The sequence below is a fragment of the Chelonia mydas genome, chromosome 6 (assembly GCF_015237465.2).
Source record: "Chelonia mydas isolate rCheMyd1 chromosome 6, rCheMyd1.pri.v2, whole genome shotgun sequence".
Lineage (NCBI taxonomy): Eukaryota > Metazoa > Chordata > Testudines > Cheloniidae > Chelonia > Chelonia mydas.
This window is the reverse complement of record NC_051246.2, coordinates 111,771,860-111,785,709: the sequence shown is the minus strand read 5'-3', so window position 1 is coordinate 111,785,709 and position 13,850 is coordinate 111,771,860.

The window sequence follows — 13,850 nt, the reverse complement described above, 5'->3', positions numbered from 1 at the left end:
ATGCTGTTTGGACTGGACTTACCTGAAACCAAATTTCAACTCCTATTAAATGCTAATAAAACTAAAAGAATTTCTCGGAAAATGGACTAAATACAAGAAAGAGTTAAAACACTAAACTTTAAAGATATTCTGAGAGTTAGTTTCCTCCACGAGAATAAGGACAGTTACCACCCTGTGGCATATGCAAATAGATTGCTCATTCATGAGCTGAAGGTCCCACCATCCCATGAAGGTCTTAAGCCAAGGGGAGTATGTCTACACAGCCCAGGTCAATAGACTCAGGCTAACAGGGCTAGCACTCTAAAAGTAGCTGTGTGGACAGTGCTTTAAAGTTGTGGCTTGGGCTGGAGCTTGGGCGCTGAAGGCTAGGGAGGGGGTTGGGCTTCAAAGTGCTGTCTGTATAGCTATTTTTAGAGCACTAGCGTGATCCCCGCTAGCCCAACTCTGTCGCCGCTGGCTGGGAGACTCATTCCTGCCGTCTGGGTAGACATACCCTGAAAGGGTAAGCAGTTAATAGTTAAACCGAGACAAGGCTTAACAGAGGTGTGTCTTGCACTGCCAATGAAACCAAGAAAGAAGAGTGTAAGTCTCTCTGAATTAAGCAAGCAGCACACTTTGCTCCTATTTCCCAACTTCAAATGCTGATCTCAACAGTCTGACCTCGCCTGGGCCTGTACATCTCATCTCTTTCAGGCAAGCAAATAGCATAAAATGAACTGAGGAGCCACCCTAAAACATCAAGAACAAGCAACCTTCCAGTACACTGCTTCTGCCACATACTGCTGTCACCAAGATGTCACCATTCTGGGTGACAAGAAGTTTGCCAAAGCACAGTCAAAGAGCTAATTTCAATTTTTCTGGTCACAAATTTAATGGGATCTTGAAGTACTACTGTAACTTAAGACAGTAACCGCTTCTCCAAAACACCACAATGATTCAGACTACATATTCCTGGAGAGAAGACATACACTAACCTTGGTAAACAGAGAAATAGCAGATTTAATTTGAATATTAATACTCATTAATTTGCCCATCTCAGGACAGCTCCTTGAATAGCTAGTTTTAAGTAACGTAATTTAAATACTTTCTTTGGTTTCATAAGACTTAGTTAAGGTCACTTACCTTTTCCCATTTATAAACTGTTAGGTTATCCATGATAAATCAAATAGGACTCACATACCCTTAACCAAGATGCCTTTGCCCATCTACAAACTGTTTTAGTTATCTATGATACACTGCGACAGGACTCACTACTGATAATATATTTTGGTCTTGACTTATCTAGAGAAGAGCACCGCCACCAGAGATACACCTACTTTCAAGGGGGTCATCTCTGTTAAAAGCTCTCCACATACAGACATAGAAAAGAGATTGTAACTGAGGTGACCGTTGTTTATTTATTTGTGTTTGTCTTGCTTTTATTTTATTTTTGTTCATTTAACAATAAAATAGTCATAGTTAACTGTGATTATTTTGCTTGTTTTTAATTGTGGTGTCTCCTAAGGCATGGAAAAGAACACCATGTTACTATAATAGAATCATAGTGTCATGCTGGAAGGCACCACGAAAGGTCATCTAGTTCAGCCCCCCCGCACTGAGGCAGGACCAAGCAGAGACAACCTGTACCTGCTGATAGTGGGGGGGCAGAGTGAGAGCAGTGGCTTCAGCATATTTTACTGCACATAGGTGCTGGAACTAGGGGTGCTGGGCGTGCTGCAGCACCCCCTGGACTAAAGTGGTTTCCGTTATACACAGGGTTTAGTTTGGTTCAATGGCTCTCAGCACCCCCACTATAAAAATGGTTCCATCACCCGTTACTACACATGCTTAGTCCATGTGAGCATCTTCAGGACAAGACAAACAGCAAATTTGGGGGGCATGTGACCCTGCATGCCCCCACCACATGTCATCTTTGGGACCAAGTAAACCTAAACCATCCCTGACAGGTGTTTATCTAACCTGTTCTTAAAAACCTTCACAGAAGGGGATTCCACAACCTCCTATGGTTACCTATTCCAGTGCTTAACTCTCCTTATAGTAAGAAAGTTTTCCCTAATATCTAACCTAACTTTCTCTTGCTGCAGATTAAACAGATGAAATATTAGTAAATAAACACAACTATGACATAGCTGGCATCACAGAAACCTGGTGGGATAATACACATGACTGGAATATTGGTATAAAAGGGTACAGCTTGCTCAGGAAGAACAGGCAGGGAAAAAAGGGAGGATTTATTGCCTTGTATAGCAAAGACATATATGCTTGCATTGAGGTTGAAATACAAGTGGGAGGCAGACGTGTTAACAGTCTCTGGGTAAGGATGAAAGGGGTAAAAAACAAGGGTGATGGTAGGGTCTATTACAGACCACCTAACCAGGAAAAAGAGGTGAATGAGGCTTTTTTTAAACAACCAACAAAATCATCCAAAGCATAGGACTTAGTGGTGATGGGGGATTTCAATTACTCAGACATCTGTTGGGAAAATAACACAGCAGGGCATACATTATCCAGTAAGTTCTTAGAATGTATTGGAGACAATTTTTTATTTCAGAAGGTGGAGAAAGCTACTAAGGCAGAGGCTGTTCTAGATTTCATTTTGACAAATAGGGAGGAACTGGTTGAGAATTTGAAAGTGGAAGGCAGTTTGGGTGAAAGTGATCATGAAATGATAGAGTTCATGATTCTAAGGAATGGTAGGAGGGAGAACAGCAAAATAAAGACAATGGATTTCAAGAAGGCAGACTTTAGCAAACTCAGGGAGTTGGTAGATAAGATCCCATGGGAAGCAAGTCTAAGGGGAAAAACAATTGAAGACAGTTGGCAATTTTTCAAAGAGACATTATTAACGGCACAAGAGCAAACTATCCCACTGCGTAGGAAAGATAGGAAGTATGGCAAGAGACCATCCTGGCTTAACCAGGAGATCTTCAATGATCTAAAAATCAAAAAAGAGTCCTACAAAACGTGGACACTAGGTCAAATTACAAAGGATCAATGTAAACAAATAACACAAGTATGTAGGGACAAAATTAGAAAGGCCAAAGCACAAAACGAGATCAAACTAGCTAGAGACATAAAGGGTAACAAGAAAACATTCTACAAATACATTAGAAGCAAGAGGAAGACCAAGTATAGGGTAGGCCCATTACTCAATGAGGAGGGAAAAATAATAACAGAAAATGTGAAAATGGCAGAGGTGCTTAATGGCTTCTTTGTTTCGGTTTTCACCAAGAAGGTTGGTAGTGACTAGATGTCTAACATAGTGAATGTCAGTAAAAATGAGGTAGGCTCAGAAGAGGCTAAAATAGGGAAAGAAGAAGTTCAAAATTACTTAGACAAATTAGATGTCTTCAAGTCACCAGGGCCTGATGAAATGCATCCTAGAATACTCAAGGAGCTGACTGAGGAGATATCTGAGCCATTAGCGATGTGAAAGTAGAATGAATTATATTGAAATTATAATTCATTAAAGAAATGCTACTTGAAGGATTTGTTGAAATATAGTTGTCAGGAAGAGAAACATTAAGGAGTGTGAGACAATGGGTCCTCAAACTAATTAACTTAGAGCTCCTACTGAGCTAGGAGATTGGTAAACGTTAGTATGCAAATAAGATATGTATGTATATTTGTCAGTTTCTGCTTTCTTTTGTCTCTTATGTTAAATTGGCTTTGGCTTAGCTGTATAAATAAGTTATCTTGAGCCTCAGAGAGGAGCTCACATCTGGGTGCATTAGCAAAGCGCTTTGCTAATAAACAGAGTGGTCTGACAAATTATGTGAGTCCTGAATCTGACTTTGACAATTTGGAGGTTCCACCGAGATGGCAACCGTCTTCACTGGGGCCGTGTGACTCCTGACCGTTCTTAGGACGGCCATGGCAAGCCGGCACCTGGGCATTTGGCCCGAGCGGTCCTCCGCCAGAACGGAAGGGTGCATGACCACAGTGAAGTCTACGCCATCGAACCTGTTGGTTCCCACTCTGTTCTGGTAGGGATCCCGGGATCTGACATCAGGAATCTGGTCAGGTAATTATTTCTGTGTTTTGTCCGGACTGAGGACTGTCTTGTCTCTGTGTCTATCCGTCCTCCTTGTGGTGTGTTTGAGTCTGGGCGCCGTCTCCGTCCGGGGATCGGCTGACCAAAGGGTTCCTGTCCCCACGCTTTGAGTGAGTGAAATCTGCACAATCGCAGCCGCACTGCGCCTTGGGTAAAACCCTTGGTGTGAAAACAAGGGTGACTGAGGTAATAGCCTGTGGGCTCCTTTTGTGTGTTGCACCGGGCATTGCTCTGACGAACCCGACTTTCCTTCTTGTGTGATTGGTGCGTAAAGTCCTCCTGTATGGGTAACCAGACATCTAAGTCGTGACAGTTCCCTAAAGGAACGCCGGCTGAGTTTATGTATTTTAGGAAGAGCCTGGACTCCTGTAAATTTCTGGAAAAATGGTCTAGGCTAAGGGGGTCAGGTAGAGTGGCTACTACCACCACTACGCTTCTGTCCCCAGAAGCCTTTACAGCTATTCTGAGAGAAAATGGACCCTTTTCCCACAGAAATGGTCTATAAGGGACTGCCGCAGGCAGCAGGCAGAGAGAGAATCTGATCAAAATTGTTTGACTATTGGGTAATGTAATCAAAATCACTAAAGGATGTAAGGGGTTTCTATTGGAACTTAACTTGGCTGCTCCTGGTTGTGTCTAGTTGTACAAGATGGAAGTATAATCGGGGTACAGTTGTGTAAAAGAGTAATCACAGTGCAAGGGATGTTAGGCAAAAGAGAATTTTGTGTGTGTGTGTATAGTGCTAAAATCTGAAGCTGTGTCTCAGCTATTACCTGAGAATAAACTTATAGCTTGGTACAGCAGAGAAACTATTGTAAACATGGTCTGTTGTACAAGAGGGGAAACTGAGGTACACCACCTCATGAATTTCATAAATGACCAGTGAGTGAGGTAATTCACTAGGCTGACTATAGAGCAGCCTGACTATAGAACAAAATAAGTTACAGCCTGGAGGTAATTCTTCTGTTTTTCCTGCAATTAGCAAGGAAATTTGTAAAAGAAAGTGGTATTATTATTAAGCAATAATCTGTCCCCACCAGAGGGGTGGAAATTGTTTCTTTTGTTTTTAGACTCTACAAGCAAGCTGGCGCCAGCAGAAGAATAACTCAGAATACTATGGATCTATGTTTTGTGTTGTTTGTCTGTGGTGTTTGTCTTGTTGCTAGCATTGTTGTGTTTTAATGAACAGAAAACCTCATGACATGGGTGGGGGATGGCTTCAAAAGGCTGACCAGGGAGGGCGGGGCGTGGGGGAAGATGTGTATGGGAATGCAAAAGGCTAACTCAGGAGAATCCCAAAATTCAGTGGCCACTGTTAGGATCTTGGGACAAAGACCGAGTAGATGTCTTAAAAGACAAACTCGGCCAACCTAAAACTAAATTGGCAAAAGGAGAGGTTGATTGTTTCATGCTGTGGTGGGAAGAGGCAAATCATAGGTGGACAGAATCAAAACTTGCCTCTCTCAAAGATTCTGGCTTCTATCCCACCAGATGCAACTCATTTTACTGTTGTTGATTTGTGCTCTGCTTTCTTTTCTGTCCCAGTTCACCCTGACTCCCAGTTCCTGTTTGCCTTTTCTTACAAGGGGCAACAGTACACATGGACCACACTGCCCCAGGGGTATACTGAAAGCCCATCATATTTTTCCCAAGCATTAGCCCGAGACCTTGCTGACCTTGTTTTCACATCCAGGTCCACACTAGTCCAATATGTAGAGGATCTACTCCTCTCTTCCCCTTCATTGTCTGCCTCTGAAACTGACTCTTTAGTGCTCCTTACTGCCCTAGCAAATAAGGGTCACAAAGCTTCTCGCTCTAAACTACAACTCTGTCAAGCTTCTGTCACATACCTTGGCTTTCTCCTCTCCCAGGGTTCCCGTGCACTTTCTCCCACCCACGTCCAAGCTATCCTTAGCGTTCCTCGACCCCGCTCCCCACGCCAGGTCCGGAAGTTTTTAGGCACGGCTGGATTTTGCAGACAATGGATTCCCCAATATGCCTCCCTTGCAAAACCTCTCCAGGAACTCACTCGATTCTCTGTGCCTGACCCCATGCCGTGGCCCCCTGAGGCCAATTCTGCCTTTGTTTCCCTCAAATAGGGTTTGGCTTCTGCCCCTGCCTTAGGGCTGCCTGACTATTCTAAGCCTTTTACCCTTTTTTGCCATGAACAATCTGGGTGTGCACTTGCAGTTCTCACTCAGATGCACGGAGAAAAGAACCGCCCAGTGGCTTATTTCTCTGCCACTTTAGACCCTGTTGCCCAAGGCTTACCCCCCTGCCTGCGTGCTGTGGCTGCTGCAGCGCGCCTAGTCGAAATGTCTGATTCCCTTGTTCTCCGCTCTCCTCTTACCCTGCTGGTCCCTCACTGACCTCACCCTGCTCCAGGATTCTGCCCCAGAAACCGAGAAAGAATCCTGGGTTGTCCAAGGTTGCTCTCTACATCCCGAATCCTTTTGACGCTCACCTACTGGCGCCTTTGTAGCCCCCTTTTCACTCTACCCATCTCCGGCCGCCCTGCTACACGGTGTTTCGCATGACGGAAAGGAGGGGATGGTCTCTGCTGTAACAAAGACAGGATGGTGGGCCCCCCATTTTAGCTCTTCTGCAGCCCGCCACTGTGCAGCCCGTACCATTTGCCAAAGCCATAATATTGGTAAACCTGTAAAAGTGGCCCAGGGGTTCCGGGGCCTGCCTCAAGCACCGTTCTTGCACAAATGCCTAAGTGTCAACAATATGAACTTATTTTGGTTATGGTATGTTTATTCTCTGGTTGGATTGAAGCCTTTCCTTGTCGCAAGGCTGACTCACTGTCTGTTGCCAAATGGTTGTTAAATCATACTATGCCTGCCAAGGGAATTCCTGCTACTCTGGCCAGTAATCGGGGTACACATTTTACTGGACAACTTGTTCAACACCTGGACCGTATATTGCATATCAAACGCCTGTTGCACTGTCCCTACCACCCACAGAGTGCAGGTGCAGTTGAAAGACGAAATGGTGTACTTAAGAATAAGCTTGCTAAAATTTGTGACTCTACAGGATCAAGCTGGCCAGTAGCCTTACCATTAGCCCTTATGAACATGAGATCCACTCCATCCCAAAGGCATAAATTAAGTCCCTTTGAAATTGTTATGGAATGCCCTATGAGAGCTACGACTAGCATTACTCCCGTTCCAGATTTGAACTTGACTCACAGTGCGCTCCTTCAGTATTGCAAGGGACTAATGCAAGCTGTAAGTCACTTCCATTCACAGGTTCGAGCCGCCTGGCCCACGGAACCCACCTCCGACGCTTGCCACAACCTCGAGCCAGGTGATTGGGTCTACGTACGGCGCCATCATCGAAAGCAGGCCTTGGAGCCCCAGTGGAAGGGTCCTCATCAGGTACTGATTACTACACAGATGGCTGTTAAACTATCTGGCATTGCAGCGTGGATACATGCTTCACAGTGTAAGAAGGCACCATCCCCAGAGAACCAATCATCACCTCAGGACAACGCAGAGTCAATTTTGACTCCAGAAGAAGACGTAGAGGAACAGTCTGCAATACCTTACAATCTATGCTCTCGTAAGGGTTGCCAAAAGAAGACGCTGTTCCTCGGCTGCTGGTATCTTACGGTCTGGGGAGACCACGATGACAATTCTTTTATCCAGCAGCAAGTGTGGATAGCTCAGACCCTTAATATTTCTAATTGCTGGGTCTGCTGCCACATCCCAGCCCACTCTCAAACTGGTGTTCCTGTCCTGGCTATCCCACTCAAGTCCCCAGACCTCACTGGAGGGCCTCGTCCATTTAACAAAATGTGGAACAGCAATGATACTTGGGAAGCAGTGGGAATAAATGCATCTAAATGGATAAGTGTGGTGGAGGGAAAAGGTCATTGGTGTTGGGTGTGTAATGGGACAGGGCTGGATCTGGGGAAAAGCCGTTGCCTTCAGCATATTGTGGCCAATGGTGTATGGGATTATTCAAACAAAAGTAAAAAGTGGCGGGTCGGGTATGGAGATATGAATTTTTTCTCAACCTGGGATCAAACAGAGAAATCAATCTCATGTTCCCCCTTCAGTAACCATAGTGAAAACAATACAATCTTTCAATGTCATGCAAATAACACCACTCCTCGTAAGGTGAATTACCCTGTACCCTTTGGGGGATACTACTCCTCCTTTGCAAACACCTATATGACAAATGGGCGCAACCGACCCTTCCCAGCCTTAATAGGCCATCACTGGGTGTGTGGGACCAGAGCTTATACCGCGCTACCAGCTAATTGGTCAGGAATCTGTTATCCCGCCCGACTCTTCCCACAATTCCGAGTGCTAGGAACCTTCCCTCGAGAACGCCTCCGCAATTTCAGGCGAAAAAGAAGGGACTTAACAGATGCCCAATGGTATGTAAATAACATAAGCCCCTTAACCTGGGAAGAGGCCATTGGCGGTTCCTTAATACCATTAGGGGGAGTAATACACCATGCAAAAAGGCTCCTAAGGTTACAAGCGGTAGTTGAAATAATGGCAAATGAAACCGGAGAAAGTTTAAGAGCCCTGGCCAAAGAAACAGGGGCAATCCGACAGATGGCCCTCCAAAACCGTCAGGCATTGGACATAGTGCTGGCGGCAAAAGGAGGGACTTGTGCTCTCATTGGAAAAGACTGCTGTGTGTATATACCAGACAACACCAATGAGGTAATAGATCGTGCTAGCCACTTAGAACAAATCGCATATCTTCCCCACGAAGAGCCAAGTTCTTTATGGAAGTGGCTAAGTAACCTTTTCAATTTCTCTGGCATAGGAAACTGGTTGTTTCAGGGAGCCCTATCTCTCCTGTTTGGAATCCTAATAATTTTTGTATGTTTTCAGATACTTTCCTGTTGTATCCAAAATTGTGTCAGACATGCTACACAGATAGCTGCCCCAAACCAGAGTGCTAATTTGATGATGTTAAATATCACCGATGAACAAAGAGATAAAGAACGATTGATATGTGGAACCCAGTCATTGTTGGTCATTGCGTAGCTTGACCAAAAGAAGGGATTGTGAAAGTAGAATGAATTATATTGAAATTATAATTCATTAAAGAAATGCTACTTGAAGGATTTGTTGAAATATAGTTGTCAGGAAGAGAAACATTAAGGAGTGTGAGACAATGGGTCCTCAAACTAATTAACTTAGAGCTCCTACTGAGCTAGGAGATTGGTAAACGTTAGTATGCAAATAAGATATGTATGTTTATTTGTCAGTTTCTGCTTTCTTTTGTCTCTTATGTTAAATTGGCTTTGGCTTAGCTGTATAAATAAGTTATCTTGAGCCTCAGAGAGGGGCTCACATCTGGGTGCATTAGCAAAGCACTTTGCTAATAAACAGAGTGGTCTGACAAATTATGTGAGTCCTGAATCTGACTTTGACAGTGATTATCTTTGAAAAGTCATGGAAGACGGGAAAGATTCCAGAAGCCTGGAAAAGGGCAAATATAGTGCCCATCTATAAAAAGGGAAATAAGGACAACCCGGGGAATTACAGCCCAATCAGCTTAACTTCTGTACCCCGAAAGATAATGGAGCAAAATGGGACAGGGGGTGGGGGGTAATAGGCACCTATATAAGAAAAAGTCCCAAAAACCGGGACTGTCCCTTTAAAAATGGGACGTCTGGTCACCCTATCCATTCAGGAAGTTGGGCAGGTGGCCTAGAGAGAAGGGAAGCCAGCAGCATAAGGATGTCAGGAGTCCTGGTACAGAGAGGGGAAGGATCAGCCATGGGAGGGGGCAGGGAGATCTGCTCATTGGGGAGAGAGAGGAAACCCTTACTTGGTTTCCATCACGAGCATTCTTCCTGAAACTTGGAAACTCCCTTGCTGCTTATTTCTTTCCCCATCAGAAGCCTCTGTTTGACAGCTAGTTGCTGGGGAAATGTTACAAACAAAGACTGAGGCAGAGCACTTTCAGTAGGGAACCAGCAGCAGCAACCGAGGAACTCAAACAAACAGAAATATTTCTAAAGAAAATGTTTATCTATGCTTTCCAGGAGAGGTCAGCAGCAGCTATTACTCACAGCAGCCAAATAGCACAGCCTAGGATTGTCACTATACTATTCATGTTATATAATTCACTCCCAGCTTCTATACACGGTTTAACCAAAGGAACAGGAAATCTCAAAGCCCCACCCAGTGACAGCCCACTGCCAAATGACAGCCATCATTATTATTTGTACTACAGTAGCACTTAGAGACTCAGCCAAGATCAGGGCTCATTGTGCTAGGCGCTGCCCCTATATATAGCAAGAGACCATCCCTGCCCTGAAGAGCTTACAATCTAAATAGGCAAGACAGCCAGGGAAAGTATCATTATACAGATGGGAAATTGGCAGCCAGAGAGATTAATGACTTGTCCCAGAACCAGGAACTGAACTTAAAACTCCTGTGTCCCAGTCCAGTGTTTTAACCACAGAAGCCTCTCTTGCTGGTAATAGCTCACCTTACCTGATCACTCTCGTTACAGTGTGTATGGTAACACCCATTGTTTCATGTTCTCTGTGTATATAAATCTCCCCACTGTATTTTCCACTGAATGCATCTGATGAAGTGAGCTGTAGCTCACGAAAGCTTATGCTCAAATAAATTTGTTAGTCTCTAAGGTGCCACAAGTACTCCTTTTCTCTCTGCAAGCTATTTCCCTCACACAAAAAATTGATTTTGGTTACACTGGGTATTTTTATACTACCTTTGCAGCTCCAGTCTGACTAATGTATAAAGATTCCAGCAGGTATACGCATAAACAAAAATCCCACATCCAAACTACATCCCGGAGCTGTAAGGGCTTTTGGGTAAGGATCCAAGCTTTGTTGGGACGTGGGTCCAGGTCTAGTCTCCATTATGGAGTTTGATAAATGCTCAGTGGCCAATGTCCTATCCACTTGAATGCAAGGATTAGTATAAAGCACATACTGTCAGGCAATTTTCAAAACTGAAGTATGCAAAGGGTTTATTTTCCCCTAGAAACCAATGTTAAACTTTAACAATATTCAACATGGCCATTTATAATGGTCAATTTCATGGTGTTGTTTTTAATTATATAGAATGACATCTCCTTAATTCAATCACTGGTTAATTTGATCCCCCATTCAGTTGGATCATAACCTAAGGAACCGAATCATTTATATTAAAAGAATAACACATCTCTCCAACCTTTATTTGGATCAATTTCAATCACTTTACGCAGGTTTTATTAAATCAATGGCTAGAGAAAATTGTCATTTAACAAAGAGCCAGAATTCTGAATGAGATTGAAGAAAAAAAAGTAGCCCAAGGAAGGCACATGGTAATAAAAGATTACCATAACTAAGGCCAGGTCTACTCTATAAATTTACATAGGTCTAACTAAATCACTCCACGGTATGAAAAATCCACATCCCTGATTGACACAGTTATACCAACCTAACCCCCAGCATACGCAGTGCTTTGTCGATAGGAGATCTTTTCTCATTGACAAAGCTATCGCCTCTCATAGAGGCAGATTAACTACACTGACAGAAGAAGCTCTCCCATTGGCATAGTAGCGTCTTCACTGAAGCACTACAGTGGCGTAGCTGCTCCGGTGCAGCTGCGCAGCATTCTAAATGTAGACCTGCCCTAAGAGTTGTGTTATTCCAATTTAGTTACACTGATGCTATAATCACTGTCATGTGCTATGGAATCTGAGATAAGCACCAAATGATCATATATGTAACAAGATCAGCTACTTAATTCAAAGCGATAAAAACAGGCTAGACTGAAATAACAAGGCAGTGTATGTGTGTGTAAAATATATATTTAACAAATTAATGATATCATGGATATCATGGTTTGTCACTACAGCTGGGCAAACTATTTGCAAAAAACCAATTTGTTTGGCAAACTTAGCTCACTTTCCTGTCTGCGCATGATCAACCAACAGAGTGCAATTTATAATAATGTGTTCATTATTCAAAGTAATTGGACAAATACTTTGTACAAACAGATAGCCTATGGGTTGCTTACAAACTGTTCTCAGTATTCAATAGTCTCAATTCAGTATTTCAGCTGTGTGATTGGACACCAAAGTCACATGGTATTGTTTCTTTTCCGCACCTGAGTGGATGGCTTGGCCTTTATAAAGCATCTCAGCTTCTGCTCAACATACATTTGTTTTTACTACAAAGCAAATTTTGTTCAGTCACAAAACACATCTCTTGTCCATGGGCTCAAATTTGCTTTCCACAAACAAAACTTTTGTAAAAAAATGAGTAAAATTGGATGGGAACATGGTACCCCTAGTTCATGGGAGCCGGAAGGACTGCAAAAGTGGAGATGGGGAGGAAGCAACCAAAATGAGCCAAATCTGGGTGGCATTATGACCCCATGTGTCAGATTGCAACAGCACTCACGCAAATTTGGCCCAGCCACTCTTCCATAATGACAGAGGGTCAACTAGGCCAAATTTCAGTGAGTTGCATTATGCCCTGGTACATGGGGTAGCAGCAGCACTCACTCACATTCACTCAAATTTGGCCTAGCCACCCCTCTGTCATGCCAGCAGGGATCGGGCTACACTGTTATGCCACCCAGCTCCAATCAGCGCCAGAGGAAGGGCTGGACCCCCTTTTGCACCCCTGCCAAGTTCAAGTTCTCAAAAGTGAGGGGGCATGGCCCCCTTTGTTTACAAAAAAAATGAGGGGAATGGCCCTTTGCCCCCCACCCCCATCCAGAACTCATGCCCTAGTTGTCGGTATGTTGTACACCAGAGCTGTTGGATCATATTAAAGAAGTTCTGTATTAAAACCACAAATGAGTTTGATTCCCCATAGTTTAAATTCCAGGGTATTACTAATTAAGAGGTCTCTTGGTTTTTGGTACTGTTTCTCTCCCTCTGTGTGTGAAACTTGCAAGCTGCTAGTTGTGTTAGTACATTCTAAGACAGAGTCTGTTCTCAAAGCAATTCACAGAGACTCAAAGCAATACTCTAACAATAGAAACAGCACCCAGAGACTCCCCGCCCTTTTGTTGTATTAACAATTGTGGTTAAAATAGAGATAGAGGATGTATGTGGATGGATGCTTGGTGTGGATAATAACTGAATGATCAGGGAGGTGCCAGCCTAAGAATCCAGTGTCCATCGGCTGAAGAAGGCGTCAAGTGGAAATAACCAGAGGACCCCCGGAGGGCAGACTGGAATCCACCCAACAGCCTCAAGAATGGGAGAACCAAAGAACAAGATAACATCTTGGAGCCGTCAGGAATGTGCCATCTGCTGATTGATTCAGCAACAGCATGATGCAGCAATTCCCATAGACTGGCATAGGAAGAAATTCCTATAAAAATAGACTCTAAAAAGTGAGAACTTTGGGGTCTGATTCTGCAAACCAACTTCCAGGAGCGTCAGATGAGCATCTGACAAGGCCCTGCTCCCTCCTCATGTCCAGGCCACCTGGCCAGTGGCTTGGCATGAGCAACTCTAAGGCTGGTAACTATGATAACAACTTTGCAGAACCTATGTGTGTGTGTGTGTGTGTGTGTGTGTGTGTGTGAATAAATATGAGATTGAATGCAATGTTATAGCTATAACTAACTGCTTACTATGATAACAACTTTGCAGAACCTGTGTGTGTGTGTGTGTGTGTGAATGAATGTGTGAATAAATATGAGATTGAATGGAATGTTATAGCTGTAACTAACTGCTTACTATGATTCTTTCTGTATTCACGATAAATGTGGTATTTTGCCTTTTTCCCTTTAATAAGATCCTGCTGGTTTTTATTTTATTGGTACAACAGAGCCACTTACAA